Here is a 16,935-nt window from a genome sequence, read left to right as displayed (position 1 = left end):
TACTTTCGTTATCAGAACTGAAAAACAAGACGCTGAAATGAAAAATTTTGAATTGTACGCCCTATATATGAATCTATCGTCAGAAAAAAAAAAATGGCGACTGTACATTTTACCATAATACCTTTCGCCGGTACCTAACACAGGCAACACGAACACAGAAATCCATTTATTTTTTTTTTTCGAATTTTGTCCGTGAACTAACAACATTGCATATGCCCGTTTGGAAGCTTTTAGAGCATTTATGTGTATTTTAATAAGCTTTTTTAGGTTTTTTTTTGTGCGCTAAGAATTATGGGTAAATTTACCAGTCGCCAATTTTTTGCCTTCGGTGGATTGAAGTTGCAGATCCACTTAACCATATATATTCAGATACACATGGGTTTATGATATCTTACAATACATTATGTGTACTCGTTCCATTGTTGACCTGACCCAATGCTGACAGACCTCAAAGCTTTAAAGGACACTGCCCTGCCGGCTGAAATATCGTGTTCATGATTATGGCCAGGAGCTTGGTTTAAAGTTACTTTATTATTTTAAAATTGAAAGAAATCATCGCTAAAAGTGATAGAAGCAAAGAAATATGAGCTAAACAGACGCAATAACGGCTAGAACGGTCAAACTGTCACGAAAATGGCAAGTTTGATTTCTTGACATCCCGTCAATAATTCATATTTCTTAAACTGTTATCCATTTCAATCCTTGAAATCGTGAACTTTGTCTTATCCAACAAAGCTGTACATTTGGTATCATTTGGCGATATTACGTGATAGGCTGAGTGAATTATTGCTATTTCTGCAGGATAGTGTCCCTTTGAAAAAGCTATTGAAACAAAGGTGCTTTAAATTAGAGAATACTTGGGCAAAACTGACAGTGTGAAAATTGAAACGGCTTTATGATGCATCCCAAAATTACGTACAATACAGTTACAATGCCTAAATATTTATCAAGGAATTCTTGCTTTGATATTTTGTTAAACATTGAACATAACGCAGGTAAAACAGCTGGTACATATTCGCATATTCTGCATGTATTCTATCATTAATTTTTCTTATATCTGACGGAACCTTTTAAAAAAAAATTAAATAAATTAATAACTATATTTAGAGATGAAGTCACATCAGCTCTAGCTGGTTTGCATGCGGGTCCCCATTCCAGGTCGAATTGAAATTTAGAAAATGTTGGTGTTAGTGGAGGGAGGGAAACCGGAGTACCCGGAGAAAAACCCTCGGAGCAAGGCGAGAACCAACAACAAATTCAACCCACGTATGGCACGGGGCCGGAATCGAACCCGGGCCACATTGTGGGAGACGAGCGCTCTCACCACTACGACATCCCTGCTCCCCTGGGCCCAGTTGTTCAAAGCACGATTAAGCTAATCCAGGATTAGCGTGAAATTTGATTTCGATTTTATAACACTTCGTTGAGTTTTTCTGTTGATATTTTCTGTCCCCCAGTTTTGGCGTGGACCAATCTCAAACTTAACAAAACATTAGCTATGGAAAACCCTTTAAAACAAGAGAAATTAAAATCGTGATCGACTTTTAATCCTGGGTTAGCGTTAGTCGTCTTTCGAACAACCCGGCCCTGATCATGAAAGCTTCAAGACTGATTTTTTCTCTTGAATGGCTAAGGAATGCTTTCGTCGGGTTAACTTTATGTGATTGTACACTGCAGTTGGTTTTATTGCAGTATTTGCAAAGTTGTTGGACATTACTTGTGTTCAATTTATTTAACTGCCGAAAATTATCTTGTTGAAGTACGTAAGAGCTGATTATTGCATTAAATATATAACTTAGATTGGGGCTTTGTTAACAAAAACTGTTTATCTTATGTAAAGGTTTATACTGTGGAATCCTTATTTCTCATCCTTCAAGGGATACGCAAACTGGTTTGTGAAATCAACATTTCGAAATATCAAAAGTGGCATAAAATTACATGTACGATAAATTGCTGTTCGGAGTACTGTTTTCTGATCACGACAGTTTCACGACCAAGTTGGCACATCATTTCTAGAAAATTATTTCACAACCAGAGCACCTTGTGTCGTGTAATAAGAAAAGAAAATACAACTTGTGCAATAGTGTTATTAAACTTTAGCAAATGCGCGGTTTTTAATTTTACCGCCGTTTTCAGTGGTTAGTGCATAGATACCTTCTTTCGACATGCCATGCAAACAGCTAAACTGACTGTAAAAACTCTCTAACTATCATATTTTCAGGTTATTCGCAGAAGAAACGACTCACAAATTACTAACAACTGCAGACCTCAAATCATGCCAATGGTTAAAGAAGTGTGTTCACCTTGCATGGTTCCCAGTTTACGGAATAACTCAATTTTTTTTTCCTAACTCGATCGGTTTTCGTCCGTGACATCGGGTAGAATCGAGCCGCTTCGTTTGCATGGCGTAAAAAAGCAAAACGGTTGATTTATCGTTCACTCTCGTTCTACTTGATATTCTTTACCTTAGTATGATGATAAAAAAAATCCATTATCGATCATCACGAAAATTTGACTGTAAAGACCTCGGTTGTGCTTAAATTTTAGACTAAGGCCTGATTACGTAGCATGTCGAAAAATACTCGCTATTCGCGCCAGTCCCTTACAAGAGCGAGTATAAATAAGAGCCCTGCATCTCATTTCGGCCCAGTTCGCGTAAGAATCCTTCGCTTCTGTTACCTGATGTGTTGTAAAGCAAATGTTAAACTCCGTTTTGGCCGCTGTCTTTCAAGTTTAAGCATTTCTGCGACGCCTTTTCACTTCTGCAGCTATTCAGTCCCAAGTCCGGCACTATCTGGTAAAGTAGCGTCGTGTATTTATCTGTTTTCGTCATTTACTGGCTTGTTTTTAATACCACGTGTTCCCTAGTTAGCTCTCGTTTGTGCAGCGCTTTTTCCTCGGTTCCCTCGCTTAAAGTTTGCACGCTTGCACTGTTGTGAATGTTTATTTTATGCGTGCTTCGTCTCGCAAACTCCGGGTTTGTGAAGTGCTTTTCCCGTCGGTCGGCTCCCAACACATTTTGCACACGTTTATTCGGTTTATTTGTTATGTCAGTGTGCTTCGCCTCGCAAACATCGGGTTTGTGCAGTGCTTTCCTTTTGCACACGTTTATTTTGTTATGTTAGTGTGCTTCGCCTCGCAAACATCGGGTTTGTGCAGTGCTTTCCTTCATTTTTGCACACGTTTATCTGCTATGTTGGTGTGCTTCGCCTCGCAAACATCGGGTTTGTGCAGTGCTTTCCTTTTGCACACGTTTATTTTGTTATGTTAGTGTGCTTCGCCTCGCAAACATCGGGTTTGTGCAGTGCTTTCCTTCATTTTTGCACACGTTTATCTGTTATGTTGGTGTGCTTCGCCTCGCAAACATCGGGTTTGTGCAGTGCTTTCCTTTTGCACACGTTTATTTTGTTATGTTAGTGTGCTTCGCCTCGCAAACATCGGGTTTGTGCAGTGCTTTCCTTCATTTTTGCACACGTTTATCTGTTATGTTGGTGTGCTTCGCCTCGCAAACATCAAGTTTGTGCAGTGCTTCGGTCCCTTTTGCACAAGTTTATTTGTTTTGTTGGTGTGCTTTGCCTCGCAAACATCGGGTTTGTGCAGTGCTTTCCCCCCCTTTTGCACACGAATATTTGTTATGTTAGTGTGCTTCGCCTCACAAACATCGGGTTTGTGCAGTGCTTTCCTTTGCACGCCTTTAATTTGTTTAGTCAGCGTGCTTCGCCTCGTAAACACCGGGTTTGTGCTGTGCTTTCCTTGGCCCCTGTGGAATTGTACGCTTTTATGCTTTATTTGTACTTGTAACTGTGAGGTTTTTTGTTGCGTACTTTGCAGTGCAAACTTCGGGTTTGCATAGTGCTTTCCACCCCTTTAGCTTCCCTTTAATTTGTACACTGGTTTGTTTCCTTCCTTCCGGTGAAACTTACGTTTCGTGTTGTTTGCCTCACAAACAACTGGTTTTGTGAAGTGCTTTTATTTGGCTGTATTGCTTTTTGATGTTTTGTTATGCATACTTTGCCTTTCAAATTTCGTGTTTGGGTAGTGCTATTCCCTAGGCGCCCATTTTTTAATTTCATTGCGTGAGTTTTTTCAATGTGGTTTCTTTGTGCGTGTCTCGCCTCCCGACATAGGTTGGTGGAGTTCAGTTCAGTGTCCCAAATTCCAAGTTTTGAGTTTGCACGCTTGAAGATTTTGTAGCTTTCTAGTCTGGATTGGATTTACATGGTTCCCATTTTCTCCCCTCGTTTATTGCCCTAATTATTGCTTTATTTTGTTGTTTCCCTGTCATGTTTTCTATTTTGCGTCATTTGCATCTAATTTGGTGTCATATCGTTAGCTTTCTTTTGTTTGCCAGCCACTTCGCAGCTTCTTTTGTTTTTTCTTTTCGCCACCGTATTGTTTTACATGTTTTGCTTTGGCATATCTGTTTGGGTTTTCTCGACAGCAAAGTTCACCTTTTTTACACGTTTCGATTTTACTGTCCTATTGTCCCGGGCAATTTTTCTTTTCCTTTCTTCCCATGGTAGCCTGAAAGGGTGTCTAATGCCCTAGTCGGATTACTGACGCTCAGGCTGCCATCCCTTGGGTGGGTTCTCTCGTGCATTTCCAGTGCCAAATATTTTTGTCCTATGCCATGTACATTTATCCTGGATTTTCTGTATCTCTAGTTCTGCCGCCCAAGGGAAGGCAGTCTGTCCTCAGTTGCTTTATGATTTGTCTTTGTGGAAAAGTGCTCGGCTTTAGGCCGGGGATAGCGAACTTTTGCTTAGATAACTGCACGTCCTGTCCCGGGCCATTTTTCTTTTCCTTTTCTTCCCATGGTAGCCTGAAAGGGTGTCTAATGCCCTAGTCGGATTACTGACGCTCAGGCTGCCATCCCTTGGGTGGGTTCTCTCGTGTATTTCCAGCGCTAAATCATTTTGTCCTATGCCATCTTATTTATCCTGGATTTTCAGTACTTCAAGTTCTGCCGCCCAAGGGAAGGCAGTCTAGCCTCAGTTGTTGTATGCTTTGTTTGTCTGAAAAAGTGCTCAGCCTTAGCCCCCCTGGAACCTAGTTAGACCTTGTCAGCTAGATTGGTTCGTGTCTTGCTAGCCTTTCGTCTTCAGTTATGGGTTGCTGGGTAGGATTTTTCTGGTTTGAGTTTTGGGCCATGGGTTTGAGTATTGGCGATGTCTTGGGTCATCTGGTTTTGGGCCATGTTATGCGCAGACTTCTGGGCGCAGGAGCATATCTCCATCTCTTATTAGCGAGCGTGAAAGGGACTGTCGCGAATAGTATGCTATTCGCGCCAGTCCCTTACAAGAGCGAGTATAAATAAGAGCCCTGCATCTCATTTCGGCCCAGTTCGCGTAAGAATCCGGGCTGTTGTAGCCGAGACCTGTTGTTTATTCCTTTCGCGCTTGCCTCTCTATGCTACCGTGCTTTTTCTTTTCCCACCCTCCCTCACCCTTTCCATTTCCGCTTCCAACTTACCAAAGCGCGGGAGCATATCTCCATCTCTTATTAGCGAGCGTGAAAGGGACTGTCGCGAATAGTATGCTATTCTCTAAACCCTGAAATCGGCTTTAAAGGTTCAATTTATGCAGGGCCACTCTTTTAGTGGTGGGCAACGTAAAGTGCTTACGCTAATGAGACAAATATTGTAAATAAAGGGTGGACTTATTTGCAACATACGCGTATGGCCGTCGCATCTGCTCGTTGGAATTTTTTTATTGTTTTATTTTTTCGTTCAAAACAATAAAAAATTTCAAAGGGCATATGCGACGGCCATACGCGTATGTTGCAAGTATTCGCTAAACCCTGAAATCGGCTTTAAAGGTTCAATTTATGCAGGGCCACTCTTTAAGTGGTGGGCAACGTAAAGTGCTTACGCTAATGAGACAAATATTGTAAATAAAGGGTGGACTTATTTGCAACATACGCGTATGGCCGTCGCATCTGCTCGTTGGAATTGTTTTATTGTTTTATTTTTTCGTTCAAAACAATAAAAAATTTCAAAGGGCATATGCGACGGCCATACGCGTATGTTGCAAGTAAACACGCCTAAAGTTTCCGAATACAATGGACAAGGAGTCAGGATTTGCATAAATAAAGTTACTTGATCAATAGACCTCTTTAGCTTCGTTTGTTTGTTGTCCCATCTCGGACCACGTGATGTTACCCTTGAGATTTATTTCTTTCAATTTCAAATAAATTCACGTGGAAATGAATGAATAATTTCCAGATAGACAAAAGAACAACTCTCTGGAGGGTATCACATGATCTGAAATGGGCAATTTACATACGTAGCTAAAGAGTTCTATTGCACAGCAACGTATATTATTACAGCATTACTCCTTAAATTTGCCTACACACGGGGAGACATATCGCAGCGACAAAATTCGCAGCGAGCAGAGATAGAGGTTCAGTTAGAACTAATCAGTAAAGCACCCCTTACCTCTTTGAAATGCATTCCTGCGTATAATTTTCCATAAAGCACCTCATCCACAACGAAACAAAACGCACTCATTTGCGACGGTCTAATGCTCCAGATGTCAACAAAACCGGTGCGATCGTTCCGAGCGCCATTATTTTGAAAAGTATCGACCGCTGACTGTTGCTACCGTGGCCTTCGTCCAACGGAGCGTTCCAGCGGTGACTTCGTCTCGGGGCCCAACCGAACGTCATCGCAAAGCTTCCCTTTCCGATCGAGGCACGAAGAACGGCGCCCTTAGAGACCACGGCCGTAACAGTCAGCGGTCGATAGTTAAAAAAATGGCGCTCGGAAAAATCGCACCGGTTTTCAAAAATTGTCTTTTGAAGCAATAACCCTTCGCATATGAGTGCATTTAGTTTCGTAGATGAGGTGCTAAATAGGAAAATATACGAGGGAATGCATTTCAAAGAGGTAAGACGTGTTTTATTGATGAGTTTTAACTGAACTCCTCTGGACAAGACACTTTAAACGGGAAATCGGTCAAAATGCGGGGAGAGGGGGACAGTGTAACTGGCAATGGACTAACATTTCCTCAACAGGGAGTAGCAATACCCCAAAGAAAAGCCCTCTGTGACAGGGACACGAACGTGTAACAGCGACAAAATCGCAATATGCGCACATAAAAAAATGTAGCAAGGATACCATAAATGATCTAATCGACGCCCCATCTCAAAAAAACCGCCTCTAATCTAGTTGACGACCCGCTTAAGGGTCCCTCACCATCATCATCATCATCATCATCATCATCATCATCATCATCATCATCATTTTATTTGCCACTTTAGAAATTAAAACGTACAAAATAACTTAAATAGATAGGGCGAGGAGACCTCCAAGAAACCACAAGGCTTATGGGGGAGGCCATCTCGGGTTAGTGATGAGTTAGTAATTTCGCTGTGAATGTGCAGCTAGGCCAATTTCAGACTCATTTTATTAGAAAATTGATCATTTTTTTCTTAAAAGAAGAGAAGCTACTCGAACCAGTGATCGATTCTGGTAGAGAATTCCAAATAAATTTTAGGACCCTGGAAAAGTATTGCAAACTGCTTTAGATTTGTACGACAGTTATGTGGTCGATAACACTTGGCTATTCTTGTGTCATAACTGTGTATTTGACTACTAGTAGAAAACAAATTGAGAAACATCGGGGGCAATAATTGGTTATGATAGTAAAACATAAATTTAGCTTGCAATGCATTGACTTGGAAGATATAGATGCCCCGGGCGTTTATAAGGTCATTTACGGTATACTATTTTCCCTGCTACTATCAACTCAATGTGAGCCATACAATATTTTTTTCGCTGCTACATGTCGCTGTGACATGCCTCTTCGTTATGTCCTCTACTTAAATAACCAATAGGAAATCACTTTCGTTACGCGACACTTATAAATCCACCGGGAGCGCACGCGTGGTACGAAGAAACTTCGGAAAAGTTACTGATCTAGTATAACCCAAATACTATCCCACGACAGCAACTGCATTTATGACTGTACGAGGGAACCGACTAACGAGCACAGAAGAAAACAAACTAAAACCTATGACTCTAGGCCGTTTTTGTGCTTTATTTTTTAAGCAGAGAAAAATATCATCGAAAAAGTAAAATAAAAATGCTTACCCTTACTGTAAATACATTACCCTTACGACTCTAATGAAAGTTACCTTAAATTACCTTACACACTCTGAAATACATGCTTACCCCAACTCGATAATTAACTACCTTTACCTTTTCTTTGAAATACATGCTTACCCCTACTCGAAAAAAAACTACCTGCTGTGAAATACATCCTTAACCTGATTCTTAAATACACCACCCTTATCCTTAGTCGGAAACACACGCTCACTGTTACTCTAAAGTTCACTACCGTTTCCCCTACTCTAAAATACATACTTTACCTTACTCTTAAATACGCTACCCGTACCCTTACATTGAAAGACATGCATTCCCTTCTAGAAACTTCTCATGCGCGCCGGGAACGTTCACCTTCCACTTTTTTAAACAGCCCTGATTCAGTTAAATTGAGAATTACATATAGTTATATACTGTGAAGTAAATGTAGTATATTTAAAAACTATTCGAATTAACTAAGGTGGGATTAATGTTCCCAACCCATGAAATCAAAACAAGACAACAAGTTCAGTGGGAGAAAAGGGGTAAGGGATGAAGTGCTCGAGTTGCCAATCAGAATCATCAATAGGAATCATGCAGGGTACATGTATCACAGGTTAGTTGGTTGGCAACGAGAGACTGGAATCCTCCCCTTCCTTTCAGGAAGCCCTAGTTCCCAAGAACCTGGGGTCCTAATCTCTAGGACCCTTGGGAACAAACACAACCACATTCCCTGGTTCCCAAGAACCTGGGGTCCTAATCTCTAGGACCCTTGGGAACGTTCCCAAGAACCTGGGGTCCTAATCTCTAGGACCTTTGAGAACAAACACAACCACATGCCCTGGTTCCCAAGAACCTGGGGTCCTAATCTCTAGGACCCTTGGGAACAATCACAACAACCAACAACAGCAACACTGGGGGGCCCCACTATAAGGGGAAAGCTGACCCTGTGAGGCTATGGGGCAAAAGGGAGAATGGTACAGAGCACTTCACCCCCTCCCGTGGTTTATTAACTATAAGAAAAGACAATGCTTATTTAAGATGGTCTAAAGCTATTGAAGAAGTTCAGAAGAGACAGTAATCGAATAACAGAATGGTCGAGTTAGTATATGCCAGCTCGACACTAAAGCTAACGGTTACATGTATATCAATATCTCAAAAGCAGACACATTGCTCAAGTCCAAATGCTCTAAGCCTGAGCTAGCATACAAAATGGTAACAATATAAAAAACAATGTTTCTGTAAGCAGGCATGCTGCTTAAGTCCATCAGCTCTAAACGTAAGTTAGCATACAAAATGGGAATAATAATTATTATAATAATGTCTATAAATGCGTGCTTGCTTCTTTAGTCCATCAGCTATGGCTAACGTTTAAAAATAATAATAATAATAATAATAATAATAATAATAATAATAATAATAATAATAATAATAATAATAATAATAATAATAATAATAATATAAACACCCTCAACATAGCCGGATATGTGCGCAGAACTAGAACATTGCCTACATTTTTACAAATACTAAGCTAAAAGAGAACCAAAGAGGGTTGGGTGGGTGGGATTTATTGTGAAAACTCTTCTAGGGAGCTCAGAGAATTTGAAGTAAAACTACTCAAGTTTAGATAAAACCGCATGACCTTGATTGACATAATAGAAAAGGGGGCGATGTGATTGGCCAGCCCGAATAGCGCATCACACTCTAGAAGTGAATTTGACCTTTGAATGTAACGCAAGAGTGATAGTCTTGCAGCATATTGCGTGACAGATCAGCATATTTGAATAGAGTGATCTTATGACTTCTCTGAACTCCTTTCATGGTTGTCACATTAACTTTAATTTATATTACATGTAAATTGGCATTTATATTACATATAAATTTGCTTAAATATCCACATGGACACCGACACTGAGGTGAATAGTTGTTTTAGTATATACTGAAACAGTGAAATGAAATAACCAAAAATAATTATTTTTGACTCATTTATTCCTGCCAACGATTAAAGATCTGTAGTTAAGAAGGACCCCCTTAAAGCTTTGAGCGCTGATGTTAAGCATCTTTTGGTCAGGTCAAAAATGGAGTTAATACACATTTAATGTATTTAACAACTATTCACCGAAGCAAAGGTGGCTAGTGGTGGATATTTAACGATCCGCAAAACGGCGAAGTTAAAATCCACCACTAACCACCGACACTGAGGAGCAAAAAAGTTGTTTTAGTATATACTAAAACAGTGAGATAATATAACCGAAAAAGGATTACTTTTATCTCATTTGTTCCTGTCAATGATGACAGTTTTCGCAAGCGAATTTGCTCGGAGATGAATAGCAAAGGATATCCCATGTTTGAGCCAACAACGCTATCCTCTGTAAATGTTTTAGTATATACTAATGCAAGACATATGGTGAAGTAGATAATTAATAATTCTGCAACTCCAATAGGCCATTTTCGTAATCTCGGTATTGCACTTGAACTAGCTTGCAATCAGTTGCAATGGAGGCTAATAATAATTTAACGCGGTTAATCTTTTCAAATGCAAATAACATGAAGCTCTTTTTAATGATATTCCCCCTGCATTAGCCTCCGTTGCAAGCTATTTCGAGTCCAATGCCGATACGAAAATGGTCTATTCACAAGGCATAAAATTCAAAATTTTCCACGTCAGTGGCTTGTTCTCCAGTAGTTATGTTGGAAGCATTGGCAACGTAAGCATCGTTGTTGTAACTTTTTGGGTCGTCGGTCAACTTCCTGGAACTGCGGTTAAAGAATCTTTAGAGGAAAAAGGAAAGTGTATTAACGGTCAGTAACCTGGAATACGGCAAGGAAGCGGAAACCCTCATATACAGTAAAAACCCGCGAGTAAGAACCTAATTTGTAAGAATCTATTAGGCTACAATTTGCCAGTTTGATACCCTCTTTATATATAAGAACCTCTTTAACCTAAAATTTGAAAATAGGTTCTTATTAACTTTTATGCTTTTAGGGAAATATGATAAATATACATTCTGGATCCTCTTTGGAGACATCTAGGAGCCTTATCTCTCCAGTTGCAATGTAAATGCCAATGTTAAAAATCATAAAATATCACTGATACAATCACAAAAATATAGATGTAAAGTAAAGCTCGAATACTACCTAAAACTCCTTAAACAACAATGTAAATTTTTCTTCAGAGAATAAGAACCTATTAAGAACCTAAATTGCCTACTGAAATTTCAGTGCCCTAATTACCATTTATGTAGGAACCTGTTTAGCCTAACTTGAGAAAATGCAGATTCTTTTTTTTCTGTATAAGTGAAGCCATGAATATGGGGCGCGATTTCCGAGAATTGAAGAAGTGACCGCTTAACAGATGGTCGCTTAATAGCGGTTTGGATTGGATTCAACGAATTCAATGGTTCGATTGGCTAGAGAAGGATGATCCGTCTGGTCAAACTTGCATTTTAATTAGGTGAGCATTTATTAGTTCGTCCGATAATTCGTCTGTATATAAATGCGGGCAAACAGACGGATCATCGCTCCAGATGAACTATCTGCGTAATTCGTCTGCCAAGACGAACTTGGTAAATAGTTCGTCTGGTGATCCGTCTGTTTGCCCTTATTTATACACAGACGAATTTTTAGACGAACTAAAAAAATGCTCGCCTTATTAAAATGCAAGTTAGTCCAGACGGATCATCCGTCTCTAGTATAAATCGATATATGATGCTCATTGGCGGTCGGTGTTTCTCACCTGTCACGTTTCTTGTAAGCGAACACAAGACCAAAGCTATTTATAACCACGAACAAAACACCACCCACACAAGCTCCAGCAATTATGGCACTCTTTTGCTTGGATCCTTCTGTTCGAGTAGTTGCGATGGCGGTAGAAGAGATGTCTTATTAATACGAAAATGAGAAAAAAAAAAACAGGACAGTAAATACATAAATAAAAGTATTGAAAAGCAATTGTGAAACTACAAATACATTTAAGCCCTGGCCAAACGGTAACGCAAGTAGACGGAAGTTGAACTTGCGTACAGACTTGCGTTGAGTGGCCAAACGGACTCGCAAGTTTACACGCAAGTACACGCAAGTTGTCAAAAAAAGCCATTCCAATGCTACCGCGCGCACTGTAATTTAGTACTTGAAGTAGAGGAAGGACAAACGGTGAAAAGCTTGCGTTGACTTGCGTGCAAATTAATTTGATCTCGACCAAAGTAAACGCAAGTCATCGCAAGTCAACGTGAGTCCTGGCCAAATTGGAGACTCAAGTGGACGCAAGTTCTCGACTTGCGTCTACTTGCGTCTCCGTTTGGCCAGGCCTTTAGATCGCCTCTGTGGAGTTAAAGAAGGTTTCTCGTGAGGCTTTTCCCCAAAATTAACTGAGGCAACAAACATACCAGTAAAAAAATAATTGTAGAAGGCAAATACCGGCATTTACAGACTGAAACCCTCCGGATGTTAATAATAATAATAATGTTGCGGATCCGCATTTTTTTTTTTCAGCAGTGGTTTTTCTCAAAATCAACAGTTTTCAATTTGATAGATTGAAATGCTAAAACCCTTTGCATACTTTTTCTAGTAAGAACGAAATTGTAAGGGTCTTTCGTCTACTTTCCTCTGACCCAGGTGGAAGAAATCCTTTAATTATTATCTAACGTCAGCTTGATGTTTCTAAAGACTCCGTAACGTACAAGTCTATATAGTAGTATATATTCCGTAAAAATGCATTTACCCTGTAAAAAAATCGAAATAATGTGAATAGTCACCCGAAAGATACTAACACCGAAACCATAAGACACGATAAGAAACTAAATTCAAAAGCATCGGCATAGGGAAGTAGGGGCACTAAAATAGGGCAAAAGTGAGCTGTTATAGAGTTAACATCATAACCTACTCCACCTAGAATTGTGTTCTCCTCAAATCACATTTCCTGATTTCACCCTATTCAGACCGGGCTTTTTTGGACCTTCTCTGACCGGGGGGGTGGGGGCTTCGGAAGCCCCCCTTCCCCCCTATGAAACTTCCAGAATATTAAGCAATCACCATGAAACTTATAGGATGTATAGTATGCCCAAACATCTTTCTTTTGGTATATGTCACGTGGGATGATGACGTCACATCACGTGACAATTACATCATAATGTCAAAACACCCGCCATCTTGGATCCGCCATCGATTTCAAAATTTTTCCAAAATGCCAGAAAACCACCCAAAATTACTGCAAAGTGCACAAAATCAATAAAACTTTGCTTAAAACCCGTAAAAAGATGAAAATTAATTGCATTTAAGTTAATTTTCATTAATAGGAACACGAAAATTACAAATTTGGAAAAACACGCCTATCAAAATGCCGTTGCCATGGTGATATCAAGTTCTTGACACAACATCCAATCCTACCAAATTATTTCCAGATAAATTTTAGCTAATCTCAAGTTTAGCTAAAGTTTGGCAGGGTTTGGGTGAATCTTGAAAAAGTTATAAGCGTTCAAAGTCAGCGCGGGCCTCAAAAGTACCCCCCCCCCCCACCCTGGTCTGAATAGGGTTAAATATCCCGTAGAAGAGACTACGGTGTTAAGTTATGTTCTAAGTTGTAAACGTTCCTAATTACGGGGAGCTAACTAGACAACCTACTGATTCATTTAGCTCCCCAGCTCAATACTTACTTGACTTCAAATATCAGCTGTAATACCTTCTTTCCAGCTAATTAAGAATACGCAAACTATCTGTATACATTAATATGAGCTAAATAAAATTAATATTATTATTATAATTAAGAACAAAAATAGAAAAAAAAATTCAAACTTGTTTCACCTTCTTTCAACTTACTCTCACAGTTGTCTCCGTAGAATTCCGGTCGACAAGTGCAGATATATCCACCCGGGTACCTTGTACATGTGCCATTATTGAGGCATGGAGAGCTGGTGCAGTTGTCAACTACAAAATAATCATTTAAAAAAAATTCGGAAGAATATTTTAACTCTGCATGTTCTGACGAATTAATGCTGTAATCATAGTGCGCGCATGCGCAGCTTGTAGTAGAAGTTCACGGAGTTCTGATGTTGATCCGCCATGTTGTGCTGCAAAAATATCAAGTCACGTGACCAAACAATTGATATGAAATGATTTTCATTAATTTTTAGGAAATGCCAAATCGATATTGGGCCACTGTTGCATGAATGCTGTTTAAGCACCGAAGTTGGGCGTCAGTGGGCCTAATGGACTGAGTAAAAAACCGCGCGAGCGCTACATTAAATGTAAATTTTATATGAACTTAACATTGCTTGTTTTGGCTCCAGAGGCAGTTGGCCCAACAGTTAAAGGTCCGAGTTTCAAGCGTGCATAAGAAGTTACTGACAATATTGCAGACACATTTTACTTTATTTTAACTTACATGTCTCACAGGTTTCTCCATAGAATTCTGGCAGACAGGTACAGTTGAAACCGCCAGGAAGCCAAATGCATGAACCATTATTATAGCATGGAGAACTGGTGCAGTTGTCAACTACAAAAGAGTATAAATTAAACTAAAAACATTTTCTGCAGAACGTTTAAACATTGCATTTTAAGTATAAATTCAAAAGGCCTTTAAGAGAACCTTCACACTTATGATAAGTTGACGTGGAAATGTTTGAAATAATGTCTAAATTTCAAATTTTACAGGACAACGGAGAAATAACATTTAATAGCAACCAAAAATGAAAAAGACTATGGCCAAAAGGTATTTCCCCTTTCCCTCTGTTTCAAAACGAGTCTACGTGGGAAACCATTCATGCATATGAAAACGAGTTTCACCTACAGGTCCATTACAATGATCGTAATCATTATAAACTTACCTTGACAATGGCGTCATGAAGACACCGAAACGTCGGTTGATTTCGCTTATTTTTACATGTTTAAATCCAACTCATTTTCACTTGAATGGCTTCGCACGTAGACTCGTTTTGAAACAGAGGCAACGGGTAACTCGGAAATGGCCGATTGTTTCACACAACCATTACACGTCATAAAATCTAAAATGGCGGCGCGCGAGAAATGGCGATAAAAGCCATAATGGCTATAAAATGTTATTTTTCCCTTGTCTTGTTTAAATTTGGCATTATTTCCAACAATTCAACGTCAACTTATCGTAAGAGCGGAGGCTCCCTTAAACATTACAAATTTTTACTCCAGATTTTTATCCTTGAACAAAATGTGATTAGACTATTTTGCATAAGTGGCGCTGTTAACTATGATGCACTGACATTGTGTTTCAAACAGTCAAGCCTGAGAACGGAATCTGAGTGTATAACCTTCCAAATGAGACGTTTTTGAATAGTACTATATTATATTGTACCATACGGCGCTTAATAAATTTACAAAAAAAAAAACATGAACGAGGTATATCAGTATTAAACTATGACGTATTAAACTTCTAAATTCCAATTCGGCCTGAGAACAGTGGAAAAATAATATAAATTAACTTTTTTAAGTTAATTCCCGATCGAATCAGTTGGAATACGAACTGTTGGTTTTTGCGGAGTAAGAACAACCGCGAACCTGGAGAAAAACCCTCAGAGCAAGGACGACAACCAACAACAAACGCGTAAACTGGGTCAACATATGACCCGGATCCGGGAATCGAGTCCGGGCCACATTGGTTGGAAGCGAGTACTCTCATCACTGCGCTTTCCCTGCTTGCTTGAAAATGCCCTTGCAAATTCCAATTTATTAATCATTTATTTATATTTATCGAAAGTGTTGGAGTTAATACTTTGGCAAGTGAAATTTTGTCCACTCCAAGTTCCATTTTGTTGACATCTTCTGACTTGAGAACCAGACCCAATATAACCATAATTACACGAGAACTGACAGACTGCATTATAAACCATCGTTTCATTCCCTGAGCATCCTTGCCGAGCTCCGTGGGACGGTGCAGGTAACGCTGGGCACGTGATCACTGCAATGTGAAGCGTGAAATAATAAACTTAGAAAGTTAGAATACAAAAAGAACTTTAAAACCTTCAAATTTTGGTCCACGATGCACTTTTATGATGGTTTCGTACAGGGCTGTTATCCACTTATCCCCTAGAGTTTAGTGAGTTAGTACTAAAGTTAACGGAGTGAAATAGTCACAGACCAGTTAAAAGCACTAAAATTGGCATACGTCTTTCTTAGACGTGAAAATGACGTTACTTATACGTCGAACAAGGGTTCATGGCGTTAATTAAATAATGCGGCGCTTAAGAGACTTTAAATAATGGGATCTCTCTAATTAAGTAAAAGTGGAATAATGTCAAAATTAATGACATTTGTAGCATCATTTGTACAAAAAAACTGTTTTTTTTTTCTCAGCTATATTGTGAAAATCTGTTTATACCTCCTAAACGAAATTGTGTTGGTCTTCACAACTTCCTAGAAATTCCCTTTTGATAAACTTAATGCTGGTTTCGATTATTAATTCCTTAGCCGCCTTTGTGTTTTAAATTACTGGAGTTAATCGAATTTTTAATGGGTTAAGCAGTAGGTTTTTTAGAGTCACGTCATGTGTTCAGACCAGTCGCTTACGACAAAAGATTTGGTAGATTTTAAAGGACTGTCAAAACTGAAGGCTATAGTCGTGCCAAGTAAACCGTGTCCCCCTAGAGTACATTAATGAATTGATTATTTGAAATTTGACGTTTTTACGCTTATTAGATGCAACAAATAGTTCGACAAATTCAAATTCTCTCATTCTCTTTCTTTAATCGGTTGGCTGATATCGGAGACTAAGTTTTGAATCAAACTTTGATCGGCATTTATGTATTCTTGAAATTGACTAACGGATTCCGGCAGGCGCGCTTCGCTTGGCACGACTTGAGAAGTTTCTGGTGTATACCTGGTAACTG

General features: G+C 39.3%; 1 protein-coding gene and 1 long non-coding RNA gene across 2 annotated transcripts in view; one reads left to right on the top strand and one right to left on the bottom strand.

Moving 5' to 3' along the window:
• Positions 1–16,935, top strand: part of LOC144628981 (CUB and sushi domain-containing protein 3-like) — a 732,439-nt gene that overhangs the window by 288,079 nt on the left and 427,425 nt on the right. The gene's annotated exons all lie outside the window — the stretch shown is intronic.
• On the bottom strand, positions 8,611–9,349 carry LOC144629274 (uncharacterized). The gene is made up of 2 exons (XR_013566343.1): positions 8,962–9,349; positions 8,611–8,897 (listed from the first exon to the last, which is right to left on the bottom strand). It is a non-coding gene; the product is annotated as an uncharacterized LOC144629274 (long non-coding RNA).

The sequence above is a fragment of the Oculina patagonica genome, chromosome 10, assembly GCF_052425735.1.
Source record: "Oculina patagonica isolate OP01 chromosome 10, crgOcupat, whole genome shotgun sequence".
Lineage (NCBI taxonomy): Eukaryota > Metazoa > Cnidaria > Anthozoa > Scleractinia > Oculinidae > Oculina > Oculina patagonica.
Note: the sequence above shows the minus strand (reverse complement) of the source record. Positions and strands in the feature narration are given on the sequence as shown.